The sequence below is a fragment of the Aulonocara stuartgranti genome (genome assembly GCF_965226115.1).
Source record: "Aulonocara stuartgranti genome assembly, chromosome: 1".
Taxonomy (NCBI): Eukaryota; Metazoa; Chordata; class Actinopteri; order Cichliformes; family Cichlidae; genus Aulonocara; species Aulonocara stuartgranti.
Window position 1 is genome coordinate 1,759,439 of NC_138939.1, and position 19,671 is coordinate 1,779,109.

At 44.4% G+C, this 19,671-nt stretch overlaps 1 protein-coding gene across 2 annotated transcripts in view; it reads left to right on the top strand.

Moving 5' to 3' along the window:
- The window catches only part of bnc1 (basonuclin zinc finger protein 1), a 72,057-nt gene that overhangs the window by 22,949 nt on the left and 29,437 nt on the right, over positions 1-19,671 (top strand). Inside the window, exon 3 of one of the 2 annotated variants that reach the window (XM_082540158.1) lies at positions 16,381-16,484. The gene's annotated coding sequence lies outside the window, so the exon portion shown is untranslated. The other variant, XM_082540157.1, reaches the window with a different exon arrangement.

Consider the following 19,671-nt stretch of genomic DNA (forward strand, 5'->3'; position numbering starts at 1 on the left):
TGTAATTTGTTGTAAGTTCATGCATTGTGTTGGTTTTCTTCTTTGAACAAGGTGATGTTCATGCACGGCTCATTTTGTGCACCAGTGAAAAACATATCTATGTCTTGAAAAAAATCCTATTTTATTTTTCACTAAAGAGGGGTTCAACGAATGCGCATATGAAACAGGTGGGGTTCGGTGCCTCCAACAAAGTTAAGAACCACGGCTTTATCTTCTCATAGAATTTGCTTGACATCGCCCCCTGCTGGCCATTAGAGGAATCGCAGCCCAGAGGTTGGTTATGTTACCTTGCTCCCAACTGCTTAAATTCTTAGCTAGAATATTCACACTATTTTGATTATTTTTCCAGTTATTCAAATAAGTTTGAAATAATTAAACTGCTAAAAACGAATCTGTTTACATAACTTTTATACTACAGTTACATTTCAAAACGTCGGACGCCTTCTGACTTCCTCTCTGTGTGATTGTTTTACATGTTAATGCAGCTCATATCACGGCCATTATCTCTGCTTTGTGTGTGCAGTGGCTGTGTTGCACCAGTTAAAGCTTCAGTATTGATTATTGTTATTATTGTTTTTATTGTTATTGATCACTGCTGAAGTCCTGAAACCTGAAAAATGTCCCGCTGAAATGCAAAGACTGCACATCTCTGAGACTTGAGGAGGTTTCGCCCCAAAAGCAGAGCAGGTACTCACAGTGCCATTGTGTAAATAGATTTATGTAACCCTGAACATGAGTAATACAAGCGCACACACACACACTCTGTAGGATTTTCACAGCAGTGTTCGAGATGTGGTGCTTTCATACTGATGAGTCAAATTTAACCCATAAAATTCACCTCAGCAAACTGGATCTGTGTGTTTGCAGGTGCAGCCTACTCTACTTTTATCTGGTGTTTTTCTGCTATTTTAGATTCAGCGTTCATCCTGAGATCAAACGCTCACACGAGCGTAGTCATACCGGGTTACAACGTCATCCTTTTTATGTCGCTCATCATTTTAGATGATGAAAACTCTGGAAACTTTAGTCTTAGTCATGAGGAGCCCTGTAAGCTTTATGAAATTAAAGTTCATCTTTATTCAAGGTCAAATGTGAGACCAGGTAAAAATCCAGCTGAGGCTGCAGGCTGCGGCCTCCAAGACTCTTCTGCTGTGTTAAAATAAATGTTTGCCGTCGTGTTCGTGTGCAATCAAACCGCTGATTCACTCCTCAGTTTTACTGTAACCGTGAATCAGCAGATTCCTTCATGGATGAGGACGATGTGAGCGCTCCCATGTTAAGCACATGAACAGCAGGGTGCAGAATACGGGGCGTGACACGGGTGGATGATGGGGATGGGGTGAGATGGAGGCAGACGATCTCTAAAGGAAGCAGCAAAAAGACGAGGAAGCTATAAAAGAGTGCAGGTGTTATGAAGGAGGAAATCATCCACAGAGACGTAAACAGTTTGTGTCTCAGGCTGTAAACGTGTTTATTTGAAGTTTTAACAAGCGAGTCTATGGGGACTCACTGCTGGAGCCTCTGCTGGACGTTGGAGGAACTGCAGTTTGTGGTACTTCTTTATGTCACCATGTTTATTGGTTTATTTCTTGTAAATCCAGGTTTTCCGAGTTCAAAGGTCTCTGGCGTTTCCTCCATTAACACGTGTAGTACATAAGACAGTATGGGAACAATTATGTCCATGATGCAGCTGGCGGTCTGCACGAACGTGGTTAAAAAGCAAGTTTATCTCCGGCCTTAGTGTGCATCATCATCGTCATCAGCAGCAGCAGCAGCAGCAGCTCTCCCAGATGGACCTTCACAAAATGGGTATTGATTAACTCTTCTCAGAGTGGTGGTGATAATGTGACAAGCAGCAGTCATTTCCCACTGAAACATCACTTTGGTCCTCCAGTGAAGCCTTTATCATGAGAGTATCAGAGGCTTACTGGAAGCGGTCTTCCGGCACTGGGGACCCGTCAGGCCAATGAGCCAGTGGATCAAATGACACTGTGGAAACAGTCTTAATGAGTCTGTCGTGGCTCCAGGAAGTGACCGTCACATGTCTTGGTTGGAATAAGTGTAAGAAAGAAGCCGAGGGCCTGCGATGAACTTCAGGCTCACAGACACGTAATGGACGTCTGCACGCAGGATGCATTCAACAAATACGATTTGTTGTGTTTATTAAGAACTATTGATCCTGCAGACAGGCCGACAGTGAGTTTCTGAGATTGACCATTAAAATAAAAGGCACATAATAGAAAATATTTCAAAATAAGAGCATATAATTATATGTGCATTCAACTAATTCTGCTATTGAAAAAACCCTGTGACCAAATTAAATAAAAATGTTTCTGTAATAGATTTTTGAAGTTTTCCGTCTTGAAAAATCATCAAACATAAAAGCTACAACGCCAAAAACGCTTGTATCAAACGATGCGTTTTCACCGCCTTGTGTTTGTCACTTTATTTTGAATTCATCACTCAGTTTACTTCCTGCTTTATTGTAAAGGTTAGTTCTCCATGTTTATCTTATTTATATTTAAACTGATAATATCCATCAGTGCACTGCAGTTCTGTTTCTGCACTACAAATACTACTGCTATTATTGTTTTATGTATTATTTCACCGGCTGTAATAAAATAATTTCCCAAACGTGGGTTAAAAAGATTTATTGATCATCTTTACTTGAAGGCCTCGTTGAACCGTGAGATTGTGCTGACTGTGGAAATGCAGCCACATGTGCTTAAAACTACAAAATAATATAGTTTGTTTTATGCTCCTGCAGAAAGGAAACTAGCTAGGTAGAGACTGACCTTTCAAAATAAGAGCGTAAGAATTGTTAAATAATCACAGCACACAACATATAACATTCTGTATGGGGAAAGCTGGACGTGGATTATAAGTCATTGATTCTGAACAAAACTGAACTGGCTGTTATGAGACTCGCATTTAAAATATGAATTCTTATTTATAAAGTCGTTCTGGGTAGACATTAATCAGACTGTGAGCAGAAGACACAAATAATGAACGCTGTGCTGTTGGTTAATATAAAAATACACATCTGTAAACTAAATATGTATTTTATTTAAATAATGAAATACAGTTTAATAAATCACTGAGGTGCAGGCTGAAGCGTTGTGAGAAGCAACATTTTCACGGCTGCTTTCAAACAAGCAAACAAACTCGTCCTGGTTCTGCCAGATGGATTTGCAGCAGGTCAGGGGATCAAGGATGGAGATAACAATGTGCTATGAAGTGAAAGAAGAGAGAATGTGGAAGGAGAACTGAGAAGCTGATGAATCTTCATTTTGAGTGAGCAGGATTGTTGATGGACGAGAGGGACAGCTCATTTCTGATTATGCTCCTCAGAGAGGAGATCACGGGGCGCAGGGACGTTTCCATCGCTGCAGGTTATTTTCTGACGTTTCCTGTTGAGACAAAAGGTCCCAAACTTGTTGTGCAGAGCAAGGATGTGCTCAAACCACGTTTACTGAAAAAACTTTGGTCTCTGTTGGATGTTATCGCTTTAATTTCTATTAAATATCCCATTTATGGATGTGTAAGAGAGATTTTAATCTCCGGGGACTTCCTGGCTGGATAAAATAAAATGCTGCCAAATCTTTGCAAACAGTAACAAATTGTCCTGTTGTGCTTCTCGGTGAGCGCGCTCAAACCACCAACAAGTCAAAGCAAATGAAGTATTTAGAAATCTGTCAAAGCATCCCTTCATATCCCAGCTCATTTGATATAATCACGCTCGGGGAGCCACCCTGCTGCAGACGGAGACAGTGCCACATCAGCACAGCGTTCGTGTGTGCGTGTGTGCGCATCTCTGCATGTACATGCATGCGTCTCAGGTCTCTGTGTGTGCGTCTGTGCGCTCTAAATGCTGATTGATGTATCTCTGGCTTTGTCAGCCCTTTGGCATAGGTGGAACAGGTGTGACTCTGCCACAGAGCGCGGCTCAGACAAGCCATATCACGGCACAATGAGGTCATTGTGCAACACGCACATTCCTGCACAAGGCCCTCGGACTTTTACAGGCTGGAGGTAGCCATCTGTGTGTGTGTGTGTCGCTCCAGGTGAGGGGGATTTGGACGAGATTTGGTGTATGAAAGAGATGCGTGCTCACCAGCTGCATGTCCCTGCACACTCAAGGAAACCTCCGAGGCTCACACACACACAGACACACAAAGACAAGCCAAGTGACGATTCCTGAGTGTTGCAAAATCAGCGTCTTGTCTGAGAGAGTGGGCGTCGGGTTAAGTGGGGCTGGCTGGGTTTTTTCCGACCGTGTCACTGCTGTTCCCCATGCAGACCCCGGTCCATTAGAGCAGTATGGACGTTACTACGGCGATGAAGTCATCCGGAGTGACTCAGGCGGCTCAGTCAGTGGCCTCTGTGTTTGTTTGGCTGGCACTTCACAGTCCCGAGACACAGTGAACTCAGCTCTTCCTCATATCCCCCCACCGTCTGCCTGTCTGCATTTTTCCTGCATTCATCCTGGAGAAGGAGCGCCATTTCTGAGGAGGTGGGCGACATGAGCGGTGTCTGATGCAGGGCACTCTGTCTGAGTTCAGACATTTTCATAGATGTTGTTCAAGGAACTCAGAGCGATATTCCACAGAAATAGTTTGGAGGCGGCTTTCCCACTCCATGAAGGTCGTCACATTCATGCCTGTGTTGATGGTGTGGAGCCTCTGGTGGTTTAAAATGAGCCTGATGCTGAAACCCCAAAACATGCAGTTCCACTAATGCCCACTAGTCTTCAGCTTGTGGGTTGCATGACGGTGGCTCTGTCCATCTTTGATATATGGCGTGTGGTGGTGGCCTTTTATTGAAACCTGTGTAGGTGTGACGCTGGATTTGAAAAACCCAATTACAGGAAGTACAACCAGAACGCCACGCTGTCACGCCTGTGTTTGAGGAACACCTCAACCTATGACATGTGATCGGAGATCCCGTGGTGGCGGCTCTGTTTGCGTCAGTGTCAACAAGCAAAGCCGGCGTAATGAGCGCTCTTCTCCTGGGCAGAATAGCGGGATGTGTGTGTAAAACAGGGTACGGTTTAACCAGCCTCGACTTGCTGTGTGGTGACATGTCTGCACCGCACTGACTGGGAGGATCTGCTGTGTGTGTGTGTGGATCAGTGGGTGTAAGGCTGGAGGCTGACTGCTGGGCTATGCTTGAAAGACTTCTGGCATGTGCTGGTGCCTGCATTTTTCACCCTTGACTGGAAGCATATGCTGCTGCACAATCGAGACAGTGTTAGACGGGCTTGGCGTGAGGGACCCAGGCGGCTTCCTCCACATCTGGCAGCGCTTGGCCCTCCTTCCAGGTGAGTCACGTCCCACGGGAGGGTGGCTCCGCTGCGGTCCTCGGCCCCTCGGTGCTCAGGCATCTGGAGGTGTCTGGATCTGTCCCACAGTCACAGCTATCTCCACATGCTTTTCCAATTTCATCACCCCAACCTCCCCCTCCTCGTCCTCCTCCCCCACCACGGCCCCCAGCCACTCACTGACCCCTACTGTTCCCCGATTAGCTCCACCTCCAAACTTCAGGTGACACGGTTTTCCAATAGAAGATCTAAAGGGGCAACACATACAGGAAGTGTAGAGACAAGTAGGCAAAGAAAGCACAGCTCTGCTTTATTAGAACTTCAGTCCTTTCTCAAAGTTCAGTAATTAATATGTGACGTATTAAAATCAAGCTGCTTGTTGTTTAGACTTGGAGATGTGCTTAATTCCTTGAAATCTTACATTTCCATATAAATCAATGTGACCTTCATATTTCTCAGAATTTTCTCATTGTGAGTTAATCGAATAAATAAAAGAAAAATGCATCAAATGAAAACATGATTGTAGGCGATGGAGAAAGAACCTGAACTATAGAGACGCATAAAGAGATGGTTTGATCCTAAATACTTTCAAATATTGTGGTTTTAATCATTACCACTTCATGAAGTATTAAAGTATAGTAGTATATTCGTAGCAAAAGTAAATATTAATAGTATGTCTCCTGTTTCCAACAACATTCTTCTCAGAAACATGAAAATCTGCATTTCTCACTGATAAACACTGAATCTTCTATTTCTTTATTGGTAAAAGCCAAAGATGAGATTTTATTTAAATCCTAAAAAATTAAGCACATATTAACCTTTTTTTTTTTTTTTTAGATACAGAGATTATTCTAAAAGGTCGACCTTTCACAAACACAAAACTGATCACAGATCAGCTTTAAATGCTACACACAAAAGCACATTTGGGAATTTCCCGCCCTGAGGGATAAATGACATAAAGTGTCTGTGAAGGTTCTCAGTCATCCAGGTCATCGTAGTCAAAGGAGCTTGCAAAGAAAAGCGTCTGGACTTCTTTAAGTTACTTGAAGACGTTTCACCTCTCATCCGAGAAGCTTCTTCAGTTCAGGTCAAATGGCGGAGAGTCCCAGATATAAACCTAGTGGCATAATGACATAAACCTTATCATGAATTAAAAGTGTTTTGTTCCCTTCCATCGATAATTTCTTTATAATAGCTCACAGATGTTGGATGAATCTTTTTTTTTTATTACAGATCATCATTTTTTTAACCTGATGTCTCAGGAGAATTTTTTCTTTTTAACTTCTTCTTTCATACTTCTGACTTTCATTGCTTTAGATGTGCAGACTTTTCTTTTACAGCATGCTTACATCTTTCCCCACTCTGCTGTCTTCATCCACTCACTACATCTGGTCACAGCGGATGGCCCCGCCCCTCCCTGAGCCTGGTTCTGCTGGAGGTTTCTTTTTGTTAAAAGGGAGTTTTTCCTTCCCACTGTCGCCAAAGTGCTGCTCATAGGGGGTCATATGATTGTTGGGTTTTCTCTGTATGTATTATTGTAGGGTCGACCTTACAATATAAAGCACCTTGAGGCGACTGTTGTTGTGATTTGGTGCTGTATGAATAAAACTGAATTGAATTGCTTTGCGGTAAATCCCTGCCCTCCCTCCTGCAGTAGGAATAAAACTGAACATGGATCAGAACGTCTTGATGTTAGTGGATGAGATCCGGCGCAGACATGTTGGGCGGTTGTCTTAAAAGCGCTGTCCTTATGCCTCCAACTTCTCCCCATGATGGTACAGTCATGGGATATTGCACATGTGCAGCGTGTAACATGTACTTGTGAAGCTGTAGGACAGCATCTATGTTGTGTTGTGTTTGGGGTGTCGTATGGCTTGATGGTAAAAACTGTTTTTAAGTCTTGTAGTCTGAGCACACTCCTGTAACGTCTGCCAGATGGTAGCAAGGAGAACAGCTGATGTGCTGGGTGGCTTTTATATATTGGGTGCATATATTGTTACTGCAACGTATAACGTTGCAGTAACAATATATGTTGTTGACACGGCACTGGATAAGGTTTTTATTGTGAAATGTGTAGAACGTACAAGTTTGCAGTATGTGGTGAGAACATTATAAGCAGTCGTGTGCATTGTTAATGTGACGTATCCAGTAGAGCTAAGGTGGTGTCGGAAGATGAAACAGAAGTAAAATGAAAGTGAATTCAAGAGAAAAATAAAAAGTAATAAAGAAATAGAAACTATAAAACCTCCGGGATTGTAAACTTGACTCATACTTAAACATTACTGTAACAGTGAAGGGAAAGCTTATATATTTATAGGTGAAAATTCTGGATTGATAGTTTCTGCCTGTGTCTGTCTGGAAACTGTGATTCATGAACCATCCTGCCAGGTTGTTCACGAATGACGCTGCGCCATCGACCTTTCCTCTCTGACAGAAGCTTTCCTGTGCCCACAGCCAGCACATGAGCCTCTGTCGGAGTTCCCCATGGCTCTCTCGTTAGCCCCCTCGATTTCTGAAATCGTTCATAGACGATGTGCTGCTATATGTCCCTCTGTGATCCAACAGCCTTGATCTGACTAGAAAACGCAGAACGCCATGGCTCAGTTTGAAACGTGAAACTGATGATCACACCTTCTGATGGTTTATGTGTTGGGGTTGAGCTTTATGTGTGTCACCTGATAGCCAGCTCACTATAATATGTAAGATGATTTAAAATGAAAAACACATCTGAAAATAATGAATAATAGTTTGTTTCTTTTGAACCCTGTGCCTTTGTTTCATGAGTCAGTCAAACACATGTTATTAAATATCTGTTTGGATATAATGTTATTGTTATTATCACTTGATTAAATGGACCGTATTCTATACATTAATTCCACAGAATTAAGCTGAATAAAAGATAAAGAGGGACGACTTTGCAATCTTTTGAAATGTAAGAATTTGAGTTAGTAGTTGTTTTAAAGATGGATTTATTGGAGAGGCTCCGTGGTGGGGGTGCAGAAGGTCCAGATTTTAGTCCTCCTCGGCCTAAATGATAGACTCCGGTCCAACCGGGATCCTGTGTGGAGAAGCAGAAGAGGATGGCTGGACGTATGGATATGAAATGCTGGCTGTCCCACAGCTCCCTGAGTCAATCTCCAGTCTGATTTATCAGCCGTCGGTCTCAGCAAATTGTGCCATCGAGGCCTACGGTAAACACGGTCTGGGAGTTACTGACACTGATGTCTGTTTGGAGCGTTGTCCAGTCCTGTTCCTTTAACTCTTAAATTAGATCTATTACGAGGTCCCTTATGCCTTTTATTTCCTCTCTCTGATTATTAAATCCTTTCTCTCTGGATTGCATGAATTCATTTTTCTCTATCAAACTTTTCCCATTGAGATCAGAATGAAACCTTCATCGCTGTCGTTTAAATTGCTTCCTAAAAATGTTTTTTTTAAAGATCTTGATGATAACTTTGGGTTTTTAAAGCAGGACTGAAGGTACGCGGGTATCATTGTACTTGTTTGGTGTTGTTTCCACTGAACGCTTCTCCCTGACAGTAAATAAGAAAGTCACGCATGAAGAAGCGTGAGCATGCGTGCAAAAAGGAGGTAATAGGAGGTGGAGGGGGAACAGCTTCACCCCCGACCCTTAAACAGGAATGTCACAGCCAGCCGAGGTAATTATGTCCCCTAGCCTGATGGCGGTCGGGCGGTGGGGGTAGGTAGGGGGCAGCTGTGTGTGCTTGCTGGTCTGAGGAGGAAGGGGGGGTCTGCTGATGTGTCAGAGCGGATTGATCATGACACAAACAGATGTATGTTGGTGGAAAACACGTCGATGTCCGTGTGGAGTGCGTCTATCTGATCATTAAAGAGTCGAAAATAAACATCTTGCTCTGATTAACGGCGGCTGTCCCGGCGGACTCGTCAGCCGTGCCGTTACACGTGTGTGTGTACAGATCCTGGTTTTACATAAATGTGTTCCTGTTCGGAAACGGGTGAGCCATGTCACAGCTGTAGAGTGTGTGTGTGTGTGTGTGTGTGTGTGTGTGTGTGTGTGTGTGTGTGTGTCAGCCTGTGGGCCAATCATGTGGGCTGTTTTTCTTTTCTTAGGCATCTAAACAGAAAATGAATGTTTGTTTTTCGCTGTTAAAAAATATAAATTGCACGCAGAATCTCTGTCTTTCACTCTTATACACACACACACACACACACACACACACACACACACAGAGTCTCCATAGAAAGGAATGCTGCTGGAGTCTCACATTTCACTAAAGAAGCAGAAAAGAGTGAGCGAGTGCCATCGAAATAGAGGAAAAGGGGGGGGGGAAGATCAAGTGGAGGCTCGTTTGAGTCCGTGTGTGTGTGTGTGTGTGTGTGTGTGTGTGTGTCTGTGTGTGTGTGTGTGTGTGTGTGTGTGTGTGTGTGTGTGTGTGTGTCAGCTGAACATCATTTTAAAGCTGTAGTCCATGTGCGTCTGAATGCCATTATAGGACAAGCATCTGGAGGGCTAATGAAGCCGGTCTTTGATTCACTGTCACACACAGGGGTGAGCCTTGATTGGCAGAGGGGATGCCACAGTGTGTGTGTGTGTGTGTGTGTGTGTGTGTGTGTGTGTGTGTGAGTGACGGTCTTTCTTCTTCACTGCCATCTCTGAGGCGACCCGGTTTCTGGGTCCTGTGAGAGAGAGTCGGCGTCTAATGGAGGCTGGACGTGTAGCAACAGTAAACAATCCGGCGCGCCCTCCTGGGATTACCGCTGTCTCTTTGTCTGCACGTGTCGAGGCTGTGGAGCACGTTCAAGCTGACTTTTACTGAGAAAAAATAAGTGAAAATTGGCTGCGTTGAGTCCCGCGAACGCCTCCTGATATGGGTCTTGTTTACTGATAAGTTTATGTGAAGTCTTCAGTCCTACAACGGCAGCTTTCCTAATGAGGCACCTCTCCTCTCTTATGTTGAAATGATAGCCTCAGAGAAGATTTTCCGTGCTCGCACCGTGCGAGCATCGATCAGTCCGGGCTTGTAAAACAGCTTCCACAATCCAATTTTCCACCTTGCTGTATTCATTTCAAATTGCCTTACTGATGCCATCTTAGGTCAAGCAAACACCTGTGATTCAGAGCTGTACAAATATTTTTACCTGTCTGTGTCTGCTGTGTGTTTTGATCAGTAAACTGAAACACTATCAAATGACAGGATCTGACTAAATGCGGTCAAACGCTGATTGTTATTGTGATCATTTATATTTGGTGTTCTCGGGTCTTCTGAGGCAGCAAGAGCAGAAACAGGAGGAGGTGGGTTGCAAAGTGGCTTGCAAAGCAAAACAGCTATAGGCTAAAGCAGCTTAAATAGTGAACTCTGTGGTGTTAGATACATGACAGCTACACTTTTATAGGAAATCTTCACAGATTCAGCGTATCAAATCGAAACCATCTGACAAAGAAGCTGAAGAGTTACATCTTCTAGTTTAGATGGTTTAATCTAAGCTAGGCTTGTTTAGCATGTGGTTAAAATGTAACCTAACCATTGGCTGGAGAAAATTCAGAAGATAATGTTCAACTGACAAGAACCAGCAGCAGCTGTGAATCGTCCATTCAGCTAAAGATTGATCTGTCCACAGATGAATGTCATGGATGAAAACAAACATATCTAAAGCCTTTTATCTAAATCAGGACTGTCTGACATGTAGAGCAGCGGTCCCCGGGCCTCGGACCGGTACCTGTCCGTGAGTCGTTTGGTACCGGGCCGCGAGAGTTGAGGCTCAGGTGTGAAATGTCTGGTTTTCAGGGTTTTTATCGGTTTTCAGCGTTATTTTGTTATCGTTTTTATCGTTTACTCGGTTTTCCTGGGTCTTTTCACGTGTGTTATGAATAAATCTTCTTTTATTCGGTACCGGTACTGGTTTTATTTTGTTGTATTTATCCGCGACACCTTAAAGGCCGGTCCGTGAAAATATTGTCGGGCATAAACCGGTCCGTGGCGCAAAAAAGGTTGGAGACCGCTGATGTAGAGGATAAATGTGGCGGATATTTGAACCACGTTTTATTCGTGTCTGCCTCTGAGCTCGACACATGATGTGGCGTCAGAATTGGCTGCGTCACCTGCAACACAACTTTCCCCGGGAGGCTGAGCAGTTTAAAGCGAGTCCACCAACACATCCCCACATCGATTCTTTAGCATCTCAGGGTGAATGTCATCCGTTCTTGATCTGGTGTTTGGCTGAGGAACTTCCTGGTAGGATCTTGCCAACAGGGAGCTTCTAAACAACCCCAGCAATCTCTGCCGGTGTAATTCACAAGTTTCTCTGGAGTCTTCAGGCTCGTCTCTTCCAAATAGGACACTGTATTTGGCTAGGAGCTTGTCAGAGTGCTCCCTCCACCTCCTGACAATGTCCCCAGCACCCAGAACAAGGCTTGAACCCAGCCCTCCTTTCCCTTACTGAGTTGCTGAATGGCTTGCCAGAACGTCTTTGAGGCCTGCTGAAAGTCCTCCCAAACCTGAGGTTTTGTTTCCACAACAGCAGACAGGTATTGGCCTTCTAATACCTGTCTGCTGCTTCAGGAGACCGCTAGGCCAAACAAGCCTGGAAAGCTTCCTTCTTCAGCTTGATGGCCTCCCTCACCATTGGAGGCAACCAGAGGGTCCTCAGGTTGCCACCAGCAGTGGAGGTTTTAAACAGTGTGAGGTTAAATAGCTCTGAAAGCCTCTTCTGGGAGCAATTTTCCATGGGAGACCCTACCAGATCCCAGGATCACAGGAACACATCAAAGTGGTAAATCATCAGAGGGAGATGCATCAAAAATAAAATAACTGACTCACGGTGAAAGTGGGAGAAAAGAACTCCGTCAGTAGATGTGAGATATCCGCACCATGATGAAACTAAACTCCAGCGGTTCTGATATTGATTTATTTGACATGGTATTCACAGTTTTTATAATAAACCGAGCGTAAGCCACCATTTCTGAACGCCGACCGTAACCGTCCCTGTCTCGGCCCCAGCAGACGGGACGAATGGTTCCATCGTCTCTTTGTGCTTTGACAAGGCCACCGTTGCATGTTAGGGGGCCCTCAGGTGCTGCTGGGCTCAGTGTCAAGACTCTACTGCTACAAGTCCCAACACAGCCCTGACACAGCCGTGCCACAACACAGAGCCTGAGGCGATCTGTTTCTGTGCCTGTGCTTCCACACGCAGACTTTAAAGCTTTAACTGGAATCATCATCCCCCCTCGCAGCCAGGGAGACGTGAGATGGATCACGGCGCGTCGACGATCAGCAGCCCCGACGCCAAGAGAATCGGTAGCAGGTCTAAACACAATGTATGACGTTTAATTGAAATAAAATTGTGTGTATTGAATGTAGTTTGTTCAAAAGTGACTCTGTCTGTCCCTCCAAACCACGAGCTGTTTTCACTGGCGTATACACAAGGCCCCCCCCACCCACCTCGTCGTTGGCTGAGATTACAAAACTACACACACCCTCTAGATGTCGAGCTTCCAGGGAAGTTAATGACGCGTTACATTCTTCATATGCACGGCTTTATGTACAAAAGCCACAAGAAACTACCGGAAAATGATTTACAGCCTACTGGCATCGTCTTTACAAACCTGACAGCAGCACATTACATAAAGGAATAGATGTTTTATTGCTTTTATACATTGTGCACGTTTCACATGGTGAGACTTATACGCCACAGACTCAGCAGTTACTCGTAAGCTAAAAAGCAGCAGCAAAAAAAACACATTGTTTGGTTTTTGCTGACAGCTCCTCAAATATGGGGAAGTTTTAGAAAAAGACAAAGGCCAGGATTATCCTCGCGCAGGGGACGGGGAGAAGCTCCTCTACCTGAGCTGAGCGCTCGTAACTTTAGGCGTTTTATTTACCGAAGCCTCTCTGACTTATTTAAAAAATGTATCGGCTGCAGCACCATCGGCTTATGAACTCCACATTTGGTAGCCTCCATTTCTCTCGTGCTACCTCTGCCTACCCCCTGCTGCAGATGTGGACCCCGCTGGCCTTTGTACAGTATGATAGTGTCATTGAAAGGAAACACGAGTTTCCTTTGAGGATTTTGCTCACGGTCATTGCAACGTCAGATATCAAACACTGGATTTTGAGCTCAGCATTTAAAAACATCAAGTTTATCTTTCTGGTATTTCCTTTATATACAGATAAATAATCTGGTGTACAATCAAGAACAGAGTCACCATTTAAATTAAAGAGCGTATGTAGTTTTTGGGGTCTAATAAAAAGCATGAGGCACGTGTTAAATGTTGACGTGTTAGTGCGAGGTGTAATCAAAGCCATCAGGTTAAACAAACTTGGATATCGTTTGTGGTTCAGTGTGAGGAACTATTTTTGCCGAGTGCGTATTTCCCGGCTCGTGTCTGCCGCTGGCTAAAAGAGGGCGATGTTCTCTCTCATAGGTCAGAGCGAGAAGCAGCAGATCAGAGATGAGCAGAGGCAGGGGGGGAGATGTAGTGGTGTGTTTGTTTGGACCAGACTTTGAGGAAAGTGGAAAGTCCAGTGGTGGTTAATTGGTGTGTTTAGGTCTGAGGTCATGAGGATGGCAACGGGAACACACCGCTCGGCCCTGAGCGGCAGATGGATATACAGCCACCGCAGAGATGCCGGTCGCTCTAATCACAGCTAAACACTGTGAAGACACGCACAGGCCCTCTCTTCTTCTTCTCCTCCCTCACTCCCTCCTCTTTCCCCGCCGTCCTCCCCCCTCTCTGAGCTCTCGCTGTGCCCAAAGCCCAGGGGAGGTCACAATGTGTCACAGCAGCAAAGGCCTCCATATGAACCTGTTGGTACGCCCCCCCCTCCACCACCCCACCTCTCCTACCTCCAAAAACTCCCTGGAGACTTGCATGACCTCCAGGGCGGGGGATCAAGCGAGAGCAGGAGTGATGATGAAATGAGGATTATTTTTTCCAGAAGCCTTTGAGTTCATCCTTGAGCTGCTTTTAAATCTGTGCTGATATGTGAGACAAACTCAGAGGTGTCCCTGACGTCCAGCTGGCCTGCTGGCCGCGGCGTCGCCGGCCGGTCGCCCCCGCGTGACTGTGCATTTTTATCTTTGTCTTGTAATAATGTGTGTCAGACTGGGGTTGTTCCAATATGTCAGCCTGATTCGCATCATAAAAATCTCATCTATATCTTCCACCTCTGTTATCACAGACGCTATAAGTGTTTCCTGAGACCTGAGGCTCACACACGATTGGCTGTCCCGGGGTTTTTGTTTAATAAGGCCAATAACCGATTGAATAATTGAGGAAAAGTCCAAATATGCCAAACGCCCTGACCCCAGAGATGCACGTCAGCTTAAAGTATTAAACTGCCCGTTTTTTGCACACACCTGTATGTGACACATTGTTTGCCCTTAAACATGTTGCCCTGTCTCTCAGCAGCACCAAACACACTGGAGAGTCCACACATGAGCGCTAATTGCGGTACGAGCTGAATAACTGTGGTCTCTCTCTGTGGAGCTGCTGCGGCCTCGCACAGCCTCGTGTTCAGGTCTGACACAACACTGGACGTCATTATGAATCAGTGTAACGATGACGGAGCAGATACACCCTCAGAGTTGTTGCCAGCTGCTCTGATTTAATCAGTGACTGAAGCAGGAGACGTGTTGGAGTCGTCTTCTTCCATGTTGCAGACAGCTAGCAGCTACAACCGCCTCTGTCACCATCCACCTGTGAGAGGCCACGCCCCAAACTTTAAACACGCGGGCTGCTGTTATAAAGGGTGAAGCTAGCAGCTTTTGTATCAGGCTGCAAACACGTTACTCTGAGTTCTCAGCTGCATAAACGGCTGCATATTAATAAAACACTATAAGTGCACACTGCCAATGCATGCAGAGCCATCCTCACCACATTCATTAACAAACTTGCTGGCAGCTCTGACGGATGGGCGGGGTCACTTGGAAACAAACAGCAGCCTACCAGAGGTGAGCCAGCTGAACAAGGCCCGCCCTCCGTGAAGGTCTGTGTGCATGCGGCTGAAGCCACTCATTGTTAGTCCCCAGCCACAGTCTGATGTGATGACACTGGGAGAAAGCTTATGAAAGGTGCTGCTCCTGATTAAATTATTCCCTTTGTGATGTGCTCTCCAACCAGCCGCCTGCTAACAGTGTGTGGGAGTGTGTGACTGCTAATTTAGTTTCCACTGAGATCACATGGCTATCAGAAGTGGGGACAGAGATGTACATAACGCTTCCCCCTTCAAAAGCACCGATCTCCTCTTAAGGAGTAAGGCTGCTGATCCACCGCAGTGGTCAGGGCCGATGTGATGGCACCAGCGGCCCACAGGGACCGTCTCAGTACCACACAGGGTTCCACTGATGGTCCCAAACAGCTACAATGCAAAATGAAGAAAATTTCTCTGTGATAGGCCCCAATTATTTTCTCAAAGTAGTAATTTTACCATTTGTGCTATTGCTTTCATACTGGCTGCTCTTTGTTTCAGGAAACCATGGAACGGAAACTTGGTCTCCAATACAAGGGCCATTTTTATCCAAACTGTATAAAAACCAGGATGTTTTGGGAATTAAACCAACCAAACTGTGACATCGCCAAAGAAAAGTCAAACAAAACATTGTGAACAGGACAGTCCCACATTGGGACTCGGCTGAACTTTGTTTTTATGCAACTTCCAGGAAGTTGGATGCAAACATAACTTTTGGGAGCCAGAGCTGCCACTTTGGCCCTGATGATTCTACAATATCAAACATCCTGTTGGACATTTTAATATGGGAGTCTATGTGGACTGAATTAGTGCTGGAACCTATGCTGGGTGTTAAAGGAACTGGTGGTGTTTGGTGTTTTATTTTTCAAAAGGTTTTGACGCTCAGTTTCACATCATCAAAAACTGAAACAGCACAATTATGAGGTCAAACATGGTAACATGGCAAAAATATGGTTAAAAAAAATACTATTTGCATGCAGCGAATAAGAAGTTCACATCCCACTGTATAGTAAAGTGTACTAAAAACAATATTTAATCTTTTTATGATGATTGTAAGAACTCATCATGATATGTGACAATTAAATATATTTTGATATTTTATTTTTATAGCCCCAAGATACCTCAGAAACTATGGCCACCTGTAGTGAGTGCACACAGAGGCTGTGACGCTGTGACGCTGTCACTCGACTGCTTACTTCTGCTGTCAATGCCAGGTGAGGAGCATCCATGTGTTTTTACTCTCGAGGAGGCTGTAAAACTTTCTGAAAAGAGTCGATAAGTCAGTGAAGCTCACTTCTCACGGATAACAGCTAGACTGAGGTGAGTTGTTAAGGATATACTCAACTTTTCTGTCTGTTAATGCTGTTATCTCATATTATCTGCAGTTAGCCTTTGTTAGCTGCTGCTAGCTATTGTTGCTGTTAGTCTCTGTTTGCTGCTGCTAGCTATTGGCGCTTGCCCTTAGCCCTCTGTTAGCTGATGCTAGCTATTGGCTGATGCTGTTAGCCTCTATTAGCTGCGTTACCTACCTACTTTTTTTAGGTGGATGCTAAATTGTTAGACAAAGACATTTTCTCTGTATTACTGTAGGGTTTTACGTTACAATGTGAAGCACTTTGAGGCAACTGTTGTTGTGATGAGGAATATAATCAATCTGTTTATCAGCAGGAAAGCATAAAGTTTGCTTATAACCAGCTAATCAATGTAAATTTATGAGCACAACATTTTTTTTCTATTAAAAAAGCTGAACAAAATGACTACCTGCACCTTTAAAGAGAAATATTTGAAGGAATGTCGATGGTGCTGAGTCACTAACAACTCAGGGCTAGGCAGGTTCTGGACAACCACACAGTGAAAACCAACTTCAATGCCAAAATCTTGAAATGTTTTCATCTGGATCTCCCATATCAGTGAATACAGTGTGCTGCTTTCCCACTTTAGTCCTTTGAGGGATGAAAGAGTAGCAGATGTCCCTGTATGATTCACTGCGTCCATGAATTTTCTCTGGAAGTATTTCGCCAGTGTGGTGGATGGGAATATGAGTGTTTGTGTTAGGGAGCGTAAGCAAGCTGGGACGAAGTTCAAAGGTCAAACAACGATGAAGGTTGTAGTCACAGAACTCTCACACACTGACTCACATTTTCACTCGCAGTGTATCTGCTTAGCTTCTGTCATCTGCCTACACAACCAGCTGATGCTGACAGCAAAGAGGACAGAATAGTAGTGACTAATGCAGAATAGTACCTGTGAGGCTGTTCAGAGATTGTTCGGGTCAAAGGTCAGAGAGGTCAGAGGCTCCTCTAAACAGCGGCAGGCCTGGAGCTGGCTCTGATTTTGCTTACAGGCACTAAAGTGAGAGAGACCCTCTGTCTGAAAAGCATTTTGAAGCCAGATCGCCTGTAAAAGGACCAGAGGTGACTTTAAAGTGAATATTTGTCAGCTTGGAAACCCAAGAGCTGAAGCTGACAAAGGTGAAAAGGCCAATATTTAGTTCAGTTTTGTTTATATGGAACCAAATCAGAGCAAGGCGCTTTATATTGCAAGCTAAAGACCCGACTGTTTATCTTGAAGAACTCCACACAGAGTCCCATCCAGAGGGCGGAGTCAAACTCTTCTTCTGCTGTGAGGCAACATGCTAACCACCACGCACCGTGCTGCCCATCTCTGTATACATATTAATATAAATATGCACAATAGGAATATAATGATTATGAACTTGATGTGAACTTGATGTCTACAACGTTATTGTAGCCTGAGTAATAAAGTGTATTACAGTAACACATTCATTGAGTGGTGAGCGGGGCAAGGGGGCATTGTTGAGTAATAATCTCAGTCCCTGTAAAACCCTGGTCTGTCTGCTCAGACCTGTTCTGCTTACTTGCGCTCAGCCACAGTCTTGACCTCCATAGAATAAAGTCTGTCTACCCACCAAACTGGTCTGCTTCCATCTGACATCCTGAATCCAGTCTGTGTCGTCCCTCAGAACCACTGAGGGTTAAAAACAGTCCAGTCCACAGTGTGGCTGTTATGATAAAGTCAAACAGGAAAACAGGATCTGTGAAGTTTAGGATGGTTAGCTAGTGTTAGGCTAACATGGACACATTACCAGACCTGAAACCAGACTGAGACCATAAACTGGAGGCCAGAGGAGTCGCCCCCTGCTGCCCTTTGTAAAGAATGCAAGTTTAAGGCACTTTACAGTTACCATTTTTAATCACTCCTTTAAATCAAACACCATCAGACGTGTCTTTATCCTGTCTTCCTTCTCTCACCCCAACCGGTCGCAGCAGATGGCCCCGCCCCTCCCTGAGCCTGGTTCTGCCGGAGGTTTCTTCCTGTTAAAAGGGAGTTTTTCCTTCCCACTGTCGCCAAAGTGCTTGTTCATTGGGGTTCATATGATTGTTGGGTTTTCTCTGTATGTATTATTGTAGGGTCGACCTTACAGTATGAAGCGCTTTGAGACGACTGTTGTTGTGATTTTGTCAATGAAACTGAATTGAATTGAACTAAAAGTTTTAACAACCTCAGGTTGCCTAGGCTACAGTGGCTCGCCTTTCTAAGTAATCATTATTTCAGATTTGGATTTGGTGGTATTACAAAACAGAAGTGCAATTCATCTAATTACCACAAACTAATTACCACACAGATGGAGTGAGCCAAGAGTTTTCCCACAGACTTCCAGATGAGTTGCCCCCTGCAGTCCGTCAGAAACAATACAGGTGTGAAGCTACATCCACCTTTAACAGAGTGACCAACCTCAAACGTGGTTGGTCAGTACCAAGAAAGCTTCCAGCCACAAAGACCTTAGATACTTATATACAGATATATTTGTACACAGTAGCAGTGCAGTATTATTTGTAGCTTATATAAGTTGTAAAATCGCCGTCTTTCTGTGCATTAGCGTGCCTTACCACTTTTTCCTAACAGCAAACAATGCGTGAAACTCACTAATGAAAAAGTTGAATAATTCAGGAAAAATGATCATGTGCAGTTTTCGTGTCACCATTGGATCCCAAACAAAAGCTAGTAAGCTTTTGTTTTGTCTGTACTGTAGGTCACCGGATCTGCCCGACCTCACCACATGTGTGTCCTATAATCATTTCCTCTTTCTGGAGTTTCTCAAGTCCCTGCTTAGTACGGCTCAACGTGCCAACTATTACTACAGTTCTGGCTATTTACCACACGAGGTTCAAGTGTTTGGCAAGCCACTTGTCCTGCCAGCTGTGCGTAACTCTGCTCTTTCTGCTTATGCAAACTTCATTTCCAAACAGCAGCTGTACTGAGACAGGAAGTGTGAATGCTGTGAGACGATGAACATAAATGGCAGCACTTGATAGGAAACCTAAACAAATGTGTCACATGTGAGGAAACCTTCACACGTAAAAATGGTATCAGGAGTTT